The sequence below is a fragment of the Phyllobates terribilis genome, unplaced genomic scaffold, assembly GCF_046119375.1.
Source record: "Phyllobates terribilis strain yellow unplaced genomic scaffold, ASM4611937v1 Scaffold_5__5_contigs__length_657084704, whole genome shotgun sequence".
NCBI classification, from domain to species: Eukaryota; Metazoa; Chordata; class Amphibia; order Anura; family Dendrobatidae; genus Phyllobates; species Phyllobates terribilis.
Window position 1 is genome coordinate 282066408 of NW_027362765.1, and position 14852 is coordinate 282081259.

The window sequence follows — 14852 nt, forward strand, 5'->3', positions numbered from 1 at the left end:
CCACAGTTCAAACCTCTGTATTATCCACTTTTGGGCCATTTGTATCTAAAAAAAAACAGTTTGAGTGTGTCGCTCACTTTTCAGCCGCAAATATATATATTTAAAAAAGTCTGCTATACACCAGTAAATTATAACTGTGGTTTTGCTGTTCCACGGTAGAAAATCTCTATTATCCTGCTTTTGGCATTTTTTGCCGTAAAAAAAAACTAATAGTGTCTCCCTGATTTTTCAGACACAAATATATTTGTTGAAAATAGTCTGGTGTAGGCCAGAGAGACAGAAGTGTGGTTTTGCAGTTCCACGGTTCAAACTTCTGTATTATCCACTTTTGAGCCATTTGTATCTGAAAAAAAAACAGTTTGAGTGCGTCGCTGACTGTTCAGCCGCAAATATATATGTGGCACCTCAAGCGTCTGGTTGCCACAGTGGTATTGCTTCCCTCAAAGGAAGTAATGCCATGTCTGGAGGTAAGCAGGGGTTTCCTGGTCAGGAACACAATACATGCAACACTTTCCTGGCTCCAGGCAAGCAAGGGGAGCTCCTCCCCTTGGCAACTGGATCTGGAGGCAGGGTTAGTTTAGTTTAGTGCAGGAGTTGAGTTCAGGACACTGGAGAGAGAGGAGCTAGGTACTGGAGCTGGACATAGCTCGTCCTAGCTGGAGCTAAACAGAGAACCGGACACCGGAGTCCGAGGCTGTGGGGGATTCCAGACCCAGCAGCAGATACCGCAGGACAGGAGATTGCAGGTCTCCTGGCCCCATCAGACACCCGGAGGCTCAGCAGCACCGAGGGACCAGTACCGCTACGGAGGAGGGAGGCATCCACAAGGCCCGAGCTGCCAGCCATTCGGGTGAGCACCGCACGTTACACTCAGGGACGCGGGCTACATCACAGCTACAAGCAGAATAGCCAAAGAGAATAGTGAACACGGCAGGCCTACAACTCCACCTGCCCAGGAGGACTCTATGCTTGCTCCCAGACTGACCAGACTCTTATCTCTAGCCAGTACTCCAGTCCAGGCCTGTCTAATTGCTACCAGTAAAGACCCTGGGACTGCACTATACGGACTCTGTGGTTATTTCTGCACCGCGACACCCTGCACTACAACCACCATCATCCACACACACTGCCCTGAAGCTAACTCTTCCTGTGGGGAGTTATACCACCTTTGCTGCTCTACCACCGGCTTCAGAGGACTGTTCTGCAGCGGCGGTCTCTATTAACCGCACTCCACAGGTGGTGTAGTCGGACATTATATAACCTATATACATCTACTACCCTTGGATTGACCACCTGGGTCACGGACCGGGTCACTGCCACGGTGACTACAACCCCCAGCATCTACAGGCCCGGCTCGGGGTACCCACAGCCCAGGGGGCGCGTCATATATATTTAAAAAAGTCTGGTATACACCAGTAAATTATAACTGTGGTTTTGCTGTTCCACGGTAAAAAATCTCTATTATCCTGCTTTTGGCATTTTTTGTCGTAAAAAAAAAAATAATAGTGTCTCCCTGATTTTTCAGACACAAAAATATCTGTTGAAAATAGTCTGGTGTAGGCCAGAGAGACAGAAGTGTGGTTTTGCAGTTCCACAGTTCAAACCTCTGTATTATCCACTTTTGGGCCATTTGTATCTAAAAAAAAACTGTTTGAGTGTGTCGCTCACTTTTCAGCCACAAATACTGTATATATATTTACAAAAGTCTGGTACACACCAGTAAATTAAAACTGTGGTTTTGCTGTTCCACGGTAGAAAATCTCTATTATCCTGCTTTTGGCATTTTTTGCGGTAAAAAAAAAACTTATAGTGTCTCCCTGATTTTTCAGACACAAATATATCTGTTGAAAATAGTCTGGTGTAGGCCAGAGAGACAGAAGTGTGGCTTTGCAGTTCCACGGTTCAAACCTCTGTATTATCCACTTTTGGGCCATTTGTATCTAAAAAAAACAATTTGAGCGTGTCACTCACTTTTCAGCCGCAAATATATATATTTAAAAAAGTTTGCTATACACCAGTAAATTATAACTGTGGCTTTGCTGTTCCACAGTAAAAAATCTCTATTATCCTGCTTTTGGCATTTTTTGCCATAAATAAAAAACAATAGTGTCTCCCTGATTTTTCAGACACAAATATATCTGTTGAAAATAATCTGGTGTAGGCCAGAGAAACAGAAGTGTGGTTTTGCAGTTCCACGGTTCAAACCTCTGTATTATCCACTTTTGGGCCATTTGTATCTAAAAAAAAACAGTTTCAGTGTGTCGCTCACTGATCATCCGCAAATATACAGTACAGACCAAAAGTTTGGACACACGTTCTCATTTAAAGATATTTCTGTATTTTCATGGCTATGAAATTTGTACATTCACACTGAAGGCATCAAAACTATAAATTAACACATGTGGAATTATATACTTAACAAAAAATTGTGAAACAACTGAAAATATGTCTTATATTATAGGTTCTTCAAAGTAGCCACCTTTTGCTTTGATGACTGCTTTGCACACTCTTGCCATTCTCTTGATGAGCTTCAAGAGGTATTCACCAGAAATGGTCTTCCAACAATCTTGAAGGACTTCCCAGAGATGCTTAGCCCTTGTTGGCCCTTTTGCCTACATTCTGCGGTCCAGCTCACAACAAACCATTTCAATTGGGATCAGGTCTGGTGACTGTGGAGGCCAGGTCATCTGGCGTAGCATCCCATCACTCTCCTTCTTGGTCAAATAGCCCTTACAAAGCCTGGAGGTGTGTTTGGGGTCATTGTTCTGTTGAAAAATAAATGATGGTCCAACTAAACGCAAACCGGATGGTATAGATTGCCGCTGCAAGATGCTGTGGTAGCCATGCTGGTTCAGCATGCCTTCAATTTTGAATAAATTCCCAACAGTGTCACCAGCAAAGCTCCCCCACACCATCACACCTCCTCCTCCATGCTTCACGGTGGGAATCAGGCATGTAGAGTCCATCCGTTCACCTTTTCTGCGTTGCCCAAACACACGGTGGTTGGAACCAAAGATCTCAAATTTGGACTCATCAGACAAAATCACAGTTTTCCACTGGTCTAATGTCCATTCCTTGTGTTCTTTAGCCCAAACAAGTCTCTTCTGCTTGTTGCCTGTCCTTAGCAGTGGTTTCCTAGCAGCTATTTTACCATGAAAGCCTGCTGCACAAAGTTTCCTCTTAACAGTTGTTGTAGAGATGTGTCTGCTGCTAGAACTCTGTGACATTGACCTGGTCTCTAATCTGAGCTGCTGTTAACCTGCGATTTATGAGGCTGGTGACTCGGATAAACTTATCCTCAGAAGCAGAGGTGACTCTTGGTCTTCCTTTCCTGGGGTGGTCCTGATGGTCCCAACCCCATTTATAAGGCAAGAAATCCCACTTATTAAACCTGACAGGGCACACCTGTAAAGTGAAAACCATTTCCAATAACTACCTCTTGAAGCTCATCAAGAGAATGCCAAGAGTGTGCAAAGCAGTCATCAAAGCAAAAGGTGGCTGCTTTGAAGAACCTATAATATAAGACATATTTTCAGTTATTTCACACTTTTTTGGCTAAGTATATAATTCCACATGTGTTAATTCATAGTTTTGATGCCTTCAATGAGAATGTACAATTTTCATAGTCATGAAAATACAGAAAAATCTTTAAATGAGAAGGTGTGTTCAAACTTTTGGTCTGTACTGTAGATATTTTGTAGAATATATATATAAATATATATAAAATATATAAAATATATATTTATTACTTCTCAGCACAACCAAAGATCTCAAATTTGGACTCATCAGACCAAAGCACAGATTTGCACTGGACTAATGTCCATTCCTTGTGTTCTTTAGCCCAAACAAGTCTCTTCTGCTTTGTGCCTGTCCTTAGCAGTGGTTTCCTAGCAGCTATTTTACCATGAAGGCCTGCTGCACAAAGTCTCCTCTTAAAAGTTGTGTCTGCTGCTACAAGTCTGTGTGGCATTAACCTGGTCTCTAATCTGAGCTGCTGTTAACCTGTGATTTCTGAGGCTGGTGACTCGGATAAAGTTATCCTCAGAAGCAAAGGAGACTCTTGGTCTTCCTGTCCTGGGGCGGTCCTCATGTGAGCCAGTTTCTTTGTAGCGCTTGATGGTTTTTGCAACTGTACTTGGGGACACTTTCAAAGTTTTCCTAATTTTTTGCACTGACTGACCTTAATTTCTTAAAGTAATGATGGCCACTCGTTTTTCTTTACTTAGCTGCTTTTTTCTTGCCATAATACAAATTCTAAGAGTCTATTCAGTAGCACTATCAGCTGTGTATCCACCAGACTTCTGCACAACTCAACTGATGGTCCCAACCCCATTTATAAGGCAAGAAATCCCACTTATAAAACCTAACAGGGCACACCTGTGAAGTGAAAACCATTTCCGGTGACTACCTCTTAAAGCTCATCAAGTGAATGCCAAGAGTGTGTAAAGCAGTCATCAAAGCAAAAAGTGGCTACTTTGAAGAAACTAGAATATAAGACATTTTTTCTGTTGTTTCACACTTTTTTGTTAAGTATATAATTCCACATGTGTTAATTCATAGTTTTGATGCCTTCAGTGTGAATGTACAGTTCTCATAGTCATGGTAATACTGAAAAATCTTTAAATGAGAAGGTGTGTCCAAACTTTTGGTCTGTACTGTATATATTTTAAAAAGTCTGGTATACACCAGTAAATTCTAACTGTGTTTTTGCTGTTCCACGGTAAAAAATCTCTATTATCCTGCTTTTGGCATTTTTTGCCGTAAAAAAAAAAGTAATAGTGTTTCCCTGATTTTTCAGACACAAATATGTTGAAAATAGTCTGGTGTAGGCCAGAGAAACAGAAGTGTGGTTTTGCAGTTTCACAGTTCAAACCTCTGTATTATCCACTTTTGGGCCATTTGTATCTAAAAAAAAAAACGTTTGAGTGTGTCGCTTACTGTTCAGCCGCAAATATATATATTTAAAAAAGTCTGGTATACAACAGTAAATTATAACTGTGGTTTTGCCGTTCCACAGTAAAAAATCTCTATTTATCCAGGTTTTGTTATTTTTTCCGTAAAGAAAAACAGTAATAGTTTCTCCCTGATTGTTCAGATTGTTTAAAAAAGTTGGGTGTAGGCAAGAGATATAGAACTGTGGTTTTTCTCTTCCACGGTTCTAATCTACTTTATATTACCCTTTTTCCATTGATAGTGCGAGTGTAAGCTATTTTACTTCCTTTACAATGGGCAAGGCGCGTGGCAAGGGACGAGGAACTGGACGTTCTGGTGATGGTGCATGCAGAGGACGGGGCCGTGGCCAAGGTGAAAATGTGCCACAACCAACAGCCACATCTTCTCGCTCCCACTTCTTGACCGAATTACTAGGAAAGCACAGAAAAACACCAGTATTGCGAACTGATCAGTGTGAACAGGTTATTAATTGTATAGCAGATAATACTTCCAGTTACCTGGGCACCATCACCTCCAGTCTGTCTTCCACAAGGTCAAATCTTAGTAGCTGTGAGTCTCAACCGCATATTCCTCCTCACCCTGATGCTCCATCCTCCCACCATGCCGAGTGTCGTCAGACAGCAACTGATCCCACACTTGGACACTCTGAAGAGCTGTTCACTGGTCCATTTCCAGATTTGTGCCCCTTGCCTGCTCCGCTTGAAGTGGTGGAAGAGGAGATCCCATGTAGTGATGCCCAAATATTTGAACAGCCACGGCCACAGGAAGTCAACGCTGGCAATTTGTCACAAGAGGTGGACGATGACGAGACACAATTGCCAGGAAGTGAGGAGGTGGATAGTGGTGCGCAAGTGGAAGAGGAGGAGGTGGTGGATGATCTAGTAACTGATCCAACGTGGCAGGCGGACATGCAGAGCGAGGCCAGCAGCACACAGGGTGAGGGAGGCAGAGTACCCCAACAGGTAGGAAGAAGCAGTGTGGTGGCCGCACACAGAAGGCAGGCAACAGTTCCCCGAAACACCAACACGAGGGACGTTGCCAGTACAACCTGTAGGTCTTCCAGAGTCTGGAACTTTTTAAAGACTCTGCTGATAACCCCAAAAAGGCCATTTGTACCACCTGCCATGCCAGCAACAGCAGGGGTGACAAAACTACCAGCCTGACCACCACCAGCACGATCAGGCACATGGCAGCAAAGCACCCAACTTTCTGGGGTGAACCCCAGCGTCCACGACCAGTGTCAGCGGGTGTCACCACTGCTTCTTCCGCAGTTGTGCATGCAATAGAACCCCCTGTTGTGTGTGCAAGGCAATCCCCTGTCCATGCTGCATGCAAAGATGACCCCTCCTCTCAGTCTTCACTTGTTATGGCAGTTTCTCAAGAAACAGCATCAAGGTCAACGTCCACGTCCCACCGCAGCGTTCAATTGTCCATATCCCAGACCTTTGAATGAAAGCGGAAGTTCGCAGCTAACGCCCAACAGGCCACAGTCCTAAATTCGCACAATTCAGGACTGCTTGCGTTGGAAATGCTGCCTTTTCGGAAGAATCCTTCCGCAACATTATGGCGGTGGCCTTCCCTCGGTACTCAGTCCCCAGCCGACACTATTTTGCCCGGTGTGCCATCCCCGTACTACACAAGCACGTGTCCCAAAACATCTGCCATGCCCTCAACAACGCAGTTACTGGGAGAGTCCACCTGACAACGGACACGTGGACAAGTACTTGTGGCCAGGGATGGTACATCTCCCTGACGGCACACTGGATAAACATAGTGGAAGCCGGGACCCAGTTGGACCTTGGGACAGAACACATCCTCCCAACACCGAGGATTGCGGGCCTTATGTCAGTCAGAGTTGCCCCCACAGTGTACAGCTCCTGTGCATCATCCTCCTCCTCCTCCTCAGGTTCAGCCTATATCTCAGATATCACCACATCACTTACAAGCTGGAAGCACTGCAGTACTGCCTCCGCCAAACGGCAACAGGCTGTGCTGAAACTCATAAGCTTAGGTGAGAAACCTCACACTGCTTGTGAGTTGTGGACAGCTGTGAAAGAGCAGGCAGATCTGTGGCTCACACCGCTGAACCTAAATCCAGGCATGGTCGTGTGTGACAATGGCCGTAACTTGGTGGCGGCTCTGAGGCGAGGCGAGATCACACACACACCATGCCTGGCTCATGTGCTTAACCTCGTTGTTCAGCGGTTTCTTAAATCGTACCCTGAGTTGCCAGATCTGCTCGTCAAAGTACGCCGCATGTCAGCTCATTTTCGCAAGTCGGCTACAGCTTCCGCTGCCCTTGCTGTGTTGCAGCAGCTTTTGCAGCTGCCGTCACACCGACTGGTGTGTGATGTCCCCACACGTTGAAACTCTACCCTCCGCATGTTGCAAAGGATTTGTGAGCAGAAGAGAGCATTTGTGGAGTACCAGCTGCAACAAGGCCGTCGATATTCAGGTCAGACTCCCCACATAAGACCTCAGAAGTGGACCTGGATGTCTGACATATGTACCATATTGACAAACTTTGAGGAGTCCACCAAGATGGTGAGTGGCGAGGATGCCATCATTAGCGTCAGCATTCCACTTGTCTGTCTTTTGAAACGCTCTCTGCAGAGAATTAAAGAGGAGGCATTGCAGCCAGAGTATGATGAGATGGATCAAGAAGCCGTAGCGGTCGATTACACACAGACCAGCCTCATCTCATCCCAACATGCATTGGGGGACAATGAGGGAGAGGAGGAGGAGGAGGAAGAACAGGAGCTTGTATCATGTACTGTAGACGGTAGTACCTGTACAACTTTCATACCTTTGGTTCAGCGTGGGTGGCCTGATGACAGGGGGGTGGAGGAGGAGGAGAGCATGGTCAGTCGTCATCTTGGTGAGGACACGGAAGTCTTGCCCGTTACCAGTCTGGCACGCATGCCTGACTTTATGTTACGCTGCCTTAACTGTGACCCTCGCATTGTCAAAATGTTGGGTGACAGTCATTACTGGTTGGTGACACTTTTAGACCCCCGCTACAAGGAGAACTTTCAAAAATTCCCATCTGAACACGCTAGCGGCAGAGGTCACAGTTCATTGCCCAACCAAGGCGTACATGCAAGAGAGACGTAACTCCAATCCAGCAGAGGCAGGGGAACACTGTCAACATTCTGGGACAGTTTTCTCAGACCCTCCCTTCGGACAGACCCTGAGGCGCGGGGTACTCTCACAAGGAGTGGAAAGTTTCAAAAGATGGTGAGGGAGTACCTTGCCGACCGTACCAGCGTCCTCCGTGATTCCTCTGTGCCTTTTAATTATTGGGTATCCAAGCTGGACACTTGGAATGAGCTCGTTCTGTACAACTTGGAGGTCCTGGCCTGCCCTGCCGCTAGCGTGTTATCGGAGCGTGTTTTTAGTGCCGCTAGGGGAATTATAACTGATAAGCGCACTCGCCTGTCAACTGACAATGCTGACAAGCTGACCCTTATCAAAATGAACAAGGGCTGGATTGGGCAAGACTTCTCATCACCACCAAATGACAGCAGAGTAACATAAAGTCAAATCCACTGTGTTATTTCGGGAGGTGTATTCACATGTCCGCTTCACACCCACACATGGGTATACGCTTCCTCATTTTGGCTGTTTTATGTTCTTCTCTTTCTCCTCAGCCTCCACCACTACTATACCACCAGGGTGACCGTGGTCCGTGTTGCCATTATTGAAAGTTCCTCTGTCCTTTTTTTTGTCAGCTTTTTGCTTGGAAGGCATAAGCAAAGACTGTGGGAGACCCACTCCCCAATAATGGGAATAATGTTTGTAATATGCTGTACTGCATGGCTCTTGTAAGTGGCATTGCAAGTTCCTTCATCCTAATTTTTGGCAGCTTTTGCTTGGAAGGCATAAGCAAAGACTTTGGGAGACCCACTCCCCAATAATGGGAATAATGTTTGTAATATGCTGTACTGCATGGCTCTTGTATGGGGCATTGCATGTTCCTCCATCCTAATTTTTGTCAGCTTTTGCTTGGAAGGCATAAGCAAAGACTATGGGAGACCCACTCCCCAATATTGGGAATAATGTTTGAAATATGCTGTACTGCATGGCTCTTGCAAGGGGCATTGCAAGTTCCTTCGTCCTAATTGTTGGCAGCTTTTGCTTGGAAGGCATAAGCAAAGACTATGGGAGACCCACTCCCCAATAATGGGAATAATGTTTTTAAGATGCTGTACTGTATGGCTTTTGTAAGGGGCATTAAAACCGTCTTGCTAAGCTACTGTGACCTCCACGTCTCTTTCGAGGGGCATTAAAACCGTCTTGTTAAGCTACTGGGACCTCCACGTCTCTTCCGAGGGGCATTCAAACCGTCTTGTTAAGCTACTGCGACATCCACCACTTTTCCAAGGGGCATTAAAACTGTCTTGTTAAGCTATTGTGACCTCCACATCTCTTTCAAGGGCTTTCAAGCCGTCTTTTAAAGCTACTGTGACCTCCACGTCTCTTCCGAAGTGCATTAAAACCGTCTTGTTAAGCTACTGTGACCTCCACAGCTCTTCCAATAGGCATTGAAATGTTGTTTTTAATTACCTCTAACCTCCCTGACTCTTCCAATGGGGATTGCATTTCCTCCTAATTTTAGCCAGCTTTTGCTTTTCAATGCAAAGGTGAAAACTAAGGGAGACCCACTCCCCAATAATGGGTAGAAGGTTTTTAGTACGCTGCAATCCACGTCTGTTTCAAGGGGCATTGCAGTTCCTCATAATTTTTGGAAAGCCTTCCATTCACTGCTTAGGCCAACAGTGTACAGGAGTCCCAGTTGCTATAAATGGAAAAAACGGTTTAGTTAAGGCCCTCTGACCTCCATGTAATTTTCAAGGGGCATTGGAGTGCCTCGAAATTTTTGGCAGGCATTGCACTCATTGTATGCCCTATACCTGTGTAGCCGAACCGCTCCTTTTGGTACAGAAACATATCCTACAAGACATATGTGGTTGACTGGCTTGATATTGATGTGAATGGTCCCTGTTCCTCCTGCTCTTTCTCCTTTGCCACCAGCTCATCCATCATTTATCACCAAAAGCTTTGTTTTAACGGGAGTCATAGAACTGGGAAAGTAGAAGGAAAACATCCAGCAATCCTCGGAGGAGGTAGGATATGCGCCAAAATGCTGACCACCTCAGGCCTAGCCGCTACTACATACATCCGCTTGCATTCCAAGAAAACAAAGCAGATGCTAACTTCTATCATCATCATCATGCTCCTCACCTTGGCACTTTCAACTCCCCTGATGGAGAAGCCAGGGCCCACCGGAGGAGTCTGGTTCTCTGGTGGGCTCGTCCAATGCTGCCCTAAAGCTGGCCGGGCTAAGAAAAGTGTGTGGGGGGAAGTTGACAGGAGAAATAGGGGCGGCTGGGGACCGTTTATGGACACCCAGCTGCCCCCAGGCAGCTGGGGACTGTGTGTGGACACCCGGACGTGGGGCGGCTGGGGACCGAGTATGGACACCTGGCCGCCCCCTGGCGGCTGGGGACCGAGTGTGGACACCCGGCCGCCGGGCGGCTGGGGACTGAGTATGGATACCAGGCCGCCAATGCAGCCATGATGTGGTGGCCAGATTCCGCCTCCACATGCCTAAAAGGCCCAATTTCAAGTGCAAGCAAGCAGTATGGTATTGCAGCCTGGGGGTGGGTAGCAGGCTGTATACTTGCACTTGCATTGCAAGGAATGGGAGAGGTACAATTGAACAATGCCCTGGGACAAGGACTTGAACGGGGATAGTTGCAAGTCTGCAATGACAGGTGCAGGGTGGGAGGCATCTTCGCATGTACCATCAACAGGGGTTTGGCATGCACACACTACAGCGGAATAGGCTGTCCTTCCCACTAAATGCACTGGGGAGGGCACAGGTAATGTTTTAGTATGCGCGCTTAATCTTATATATAAGGCACACCGGGACAAATAGGGGCGGCTGGGGACTGAGTATGGATACCTCGCTGCCGAAACAGCCATGAGGTAGTGGCCAGCTTCGGCCTCCTCCAAACTAAAAGGCCCCATTTCAAGTGCAAGCTGGCAGTATGGTATTGCAGCCTGGGGGTGGGTGGCAGGCTGCACACTTACGCTTGCATTCCAAGAAAACAAAGCAGATGCTAACTTCTATCACCATCATCATGCTCCTCGCCTTGGCACTCTCAACTCCCCTGATGGAGAAGCCAGGGCCAACCGGAGGAGTCTGGTTCTCTGGTGGGCTCGTCCAATGCTGCCCTAAAGCAGGCCAGGCTAAGAATAGTGTGTGGGAAGGCGACAGGAGAAATAGGGGGGGCTGGGGACCGTGTGTGGACACCTGGCCGTGTGGTGGCTGGGGACCGAGTATGGACACCTGGCCACCTCCTGGCAGCTGGGGACCAAGCGTGGACACCCGGCCACTGGGCGGCTGGGGACTGAGTATGGATACCTCACTGCCGAAGAATCCATGTGGTAGTGGCCAGCTTCGGCCTCCTCCAAACTAAAAGGCCCCATTTCAAGTGCAAGCTAGCAGTATAGTATTGCAGCCTTCGGGGTGGGTGGCTGCATATTTGCGCTTGCATTGCAAGGAATGGGGGATGTACAATTGAACACTGCCCTGGGTCCAGGACTTGGACGGGGATAGTTGCAAGTCTGCATCTTCTGATGTGACAAGGATGACTTCTGATGGGCACACTTTTAGGCAGTGACCTGGGTGTCAGAGATGCTTCCAGGGGTCTTCCCCATGCTGTTCCCATGTCTTTTCAGCACTGTATGCATGTGTCACACAGCACATGGCCAGATAAGGTTGTAAAATGTTAAAATGACAATTCCCTGTGAATGGATTTGTCACGGTTGAAAGCAATACAAAAGTGCAAAAACGCATAAAAAATGCTACTTGTGAACATATCAGTTAAATCAGTCCTAGTCTGATAGAAAGTCAGAGACCAAGTATGTTCAGCAAATTAAAGATATTTATTAATTAGAATATACAAACAAACACAATAACGACAATAAAAGACATCTCCAGCTGTGAAGGATCCGAAAAGTACTACGGTAGTCCTGTAAATTATGAATTAAGCATAATATCTATACTGCTATGTAGTATGAACTTGCACATGATGAGTAAAAATAACCCTAATAGTGCAGATATGCATAGACAGTGTAAAGCAGGGTAAACATACCTATAAACAATAAGAGAGGTAGGCAGCCGTATCGTGCAGGATCCTTCCACCCCTATGCACGTTTCATCGTTGTGACTTCCTCATACCCCCTGAGGAAGTCACAATAATGAAACGTGCGTAGGGGTAGAAGGATCCTGCACGATACGGCTGCCTACCTCTCTTATTGTTTATAGGTATGTTTACCATGCTTTACACTGTCTATGCATATCTGCACTATTAGGGTTATTTTTACTCATCATGTGCAAGTTCATACTACATAGCAGTATAGATATTATGCTTAATTCATAATTTACAGGACTACCGTAGTACTTTTCGGATCCTTCACAGCTGGAGATGTCTTTTATTGTCGTTATTGTGGTTGTTTGAATATTCTAATTAATAAATATCTTTAATTTGCTGAATGTACTTGGTCTCTGACTTTCTATCAGACTAGGACTGAGTTAACTGATATTTACATGTTATGACGGCTCAGCAATTATATTTATAATGCTAGGACTTTAACTTTGCTCTTTGATATATTACTTGTGAACATAGCCCAAGGTGTGGAGGAGTATTTATTTTGGGGGTTATTTATTTTACCTTATACAAGTCTTTACCCTGGAAAGGAACTTCCTTAACATATTTCACAGGAAAGCAGTTTCAGTTTTGTTTTTGAACGTTTTATTGTGAGCCCTTAAAAGTGGCTTAATACCTCTGACCACGTTGTTGACAGCAGTGACCTGGGGGTCAGAAATGCTTCCTGGGGCGATCCCCATGCTGTCCCCATGTCATTTGAGCACTGTCACTATCGTTTTGGGCACTTCTTAGGCTTTTAAAAGACTGCCTGGGGTGCCGCCGCAAAAATGCTCGGGTCTCCCATAGACTAACATTGGGCTCGTTGCTCAGGTCGAGCACCCAAGTATCACAGCGAGCTTGGCCCGAGCTTCGAGCAACCGAGTATTTAAGTGCTCGCTCAACACTATAAACCATCGCTTGAAGAAAGTAATATGTAACCTGTGTCACAACTTTGGCAAATCAGAGGTTAAATTGCAAGGATCAATGTTACATGTTGCAATCAGACTTCAGCAGTGAGTTACAGACTGGATTCCACTGTAATTGCATGGGTGTAATCACGATGATGTACATGTATGGCAATATATGACAAATACATGCACTTGATAAGTGTACATGTCCTTTAAGTCATTGTTTGCCAAAGGGTTAAAGATTGTTCCACTCAAAACCTTGGCTTGTCCTCCATTGCTCTATTCTCCTTGACATTGAAACTGTAATACCAAGAAGGAAAAGTTGTGGAATTATGAAAATAAATAGACATGTTAATGATATGCAAAATCTGAAAAAATGTAAAAATAAATGAAAAAAATGTCGACCAATTCAGTATTTAGTATGAATTCCTTGTGCAGAAATAAACGCAGTTAAACGCCTTGGCTGCTATCAATGAGGTTATTAATGGTAGCCTGAGGAATGTTTTGCCACACTGAATGCACATAAAAACAGAAATCATCAATATCAACTCTAGCAGCTTCCCTTGCAAGTGCCAACCAATGACCTCTTAGGTGTGTTCAATGGGGAAAAAGGTCCTGAGATGCTTCAAGGCATGGTAGCACGTTTGGGCCACGCAGGGGGGTCACAATAGCATGAGCAAAATGCGGCCTGATGTCTAGAGATGAGCAGTGTTCGGCTCGAACTGTTCGCCAATCTCAAATTCGAGCTGTTTTGGGCGGTGTTCGAGCCGGTCGGCGAACACGAACAATTTGAGAAAAATTCGGCTGTTCGAGGTTATGTTCGATAACTGTTCGTGCACCAAAATCATAACTGGATTTTTTCTCAGTAATGATGAAAATTAATGTTAATACGCAGTTTGAGTGTACAGCGGGGCGGGGGGAGGGGCAGGGGATGGATCTCTGCAGGAACAATGAAGATCTCCATTTTTTTTTCTCTTTCCCGCATTTGCAGTGGGGAGGTGCAATCTGTCAGCCTATCAGCAGCGCACACACGGAGCGAAGTGCTTTTTTTCACACAAGCAAGGGCATGTGTGATTGGCAGTGTATGTCACATGTCCTTGCCCTATAAGACCAAGCCATTTTCCCCGTCGCCACCATTTTCTCACTGCTGCAGCTGCGTGTTAGACGGCACCGCTGTTGCTGTGTGCGCTATACCTTGTTAATTTCAAGCCAATTTTCGCACAAATATACAGATAGCTTGGGAGTAGGGAATAGTTGTGATTGCAGTCCTTTTAAGGACTAGGTTACAGCATTTCCTACGACTTTTATCAAGCAGGTCTGTGCTCTTAAATAGATAGATTGTGGGAGTAAAGACTAATTGTAATTGGAGTCCTTTTCAGGACTAGGTTACATCAGTTCCTATCAGTTTTTGCCAGGCAGGTCTGTGCCAGTGCTGTGCAAGTTTTTTTCACAGCATTTGGCTGAATCTAGCAAAGCTAATCCTTTTTGGCCTATTGCAGAGTGTGTTAGTCAGTGGAGTAGCCTATCTGTGTTGCAAGATATACCACCTGTGTATAGAATACCAATTTTTTTACTGCACCTAGTGAAGTAAAATCTTTTGGGCATAGCATCATTCTATTAGTCCATCTATACTGACCTCCATCAGGTTGCAAACTGAATATAATTTTTTTCTTCATCTAGCTCTGAAAAAATATTTGGGCTTCTAGCGGTGTGTGGGACTTGGTCTATTAGTCCATCTATACTGACCTCCATCAGGTTGCAAATTAAAAATAAT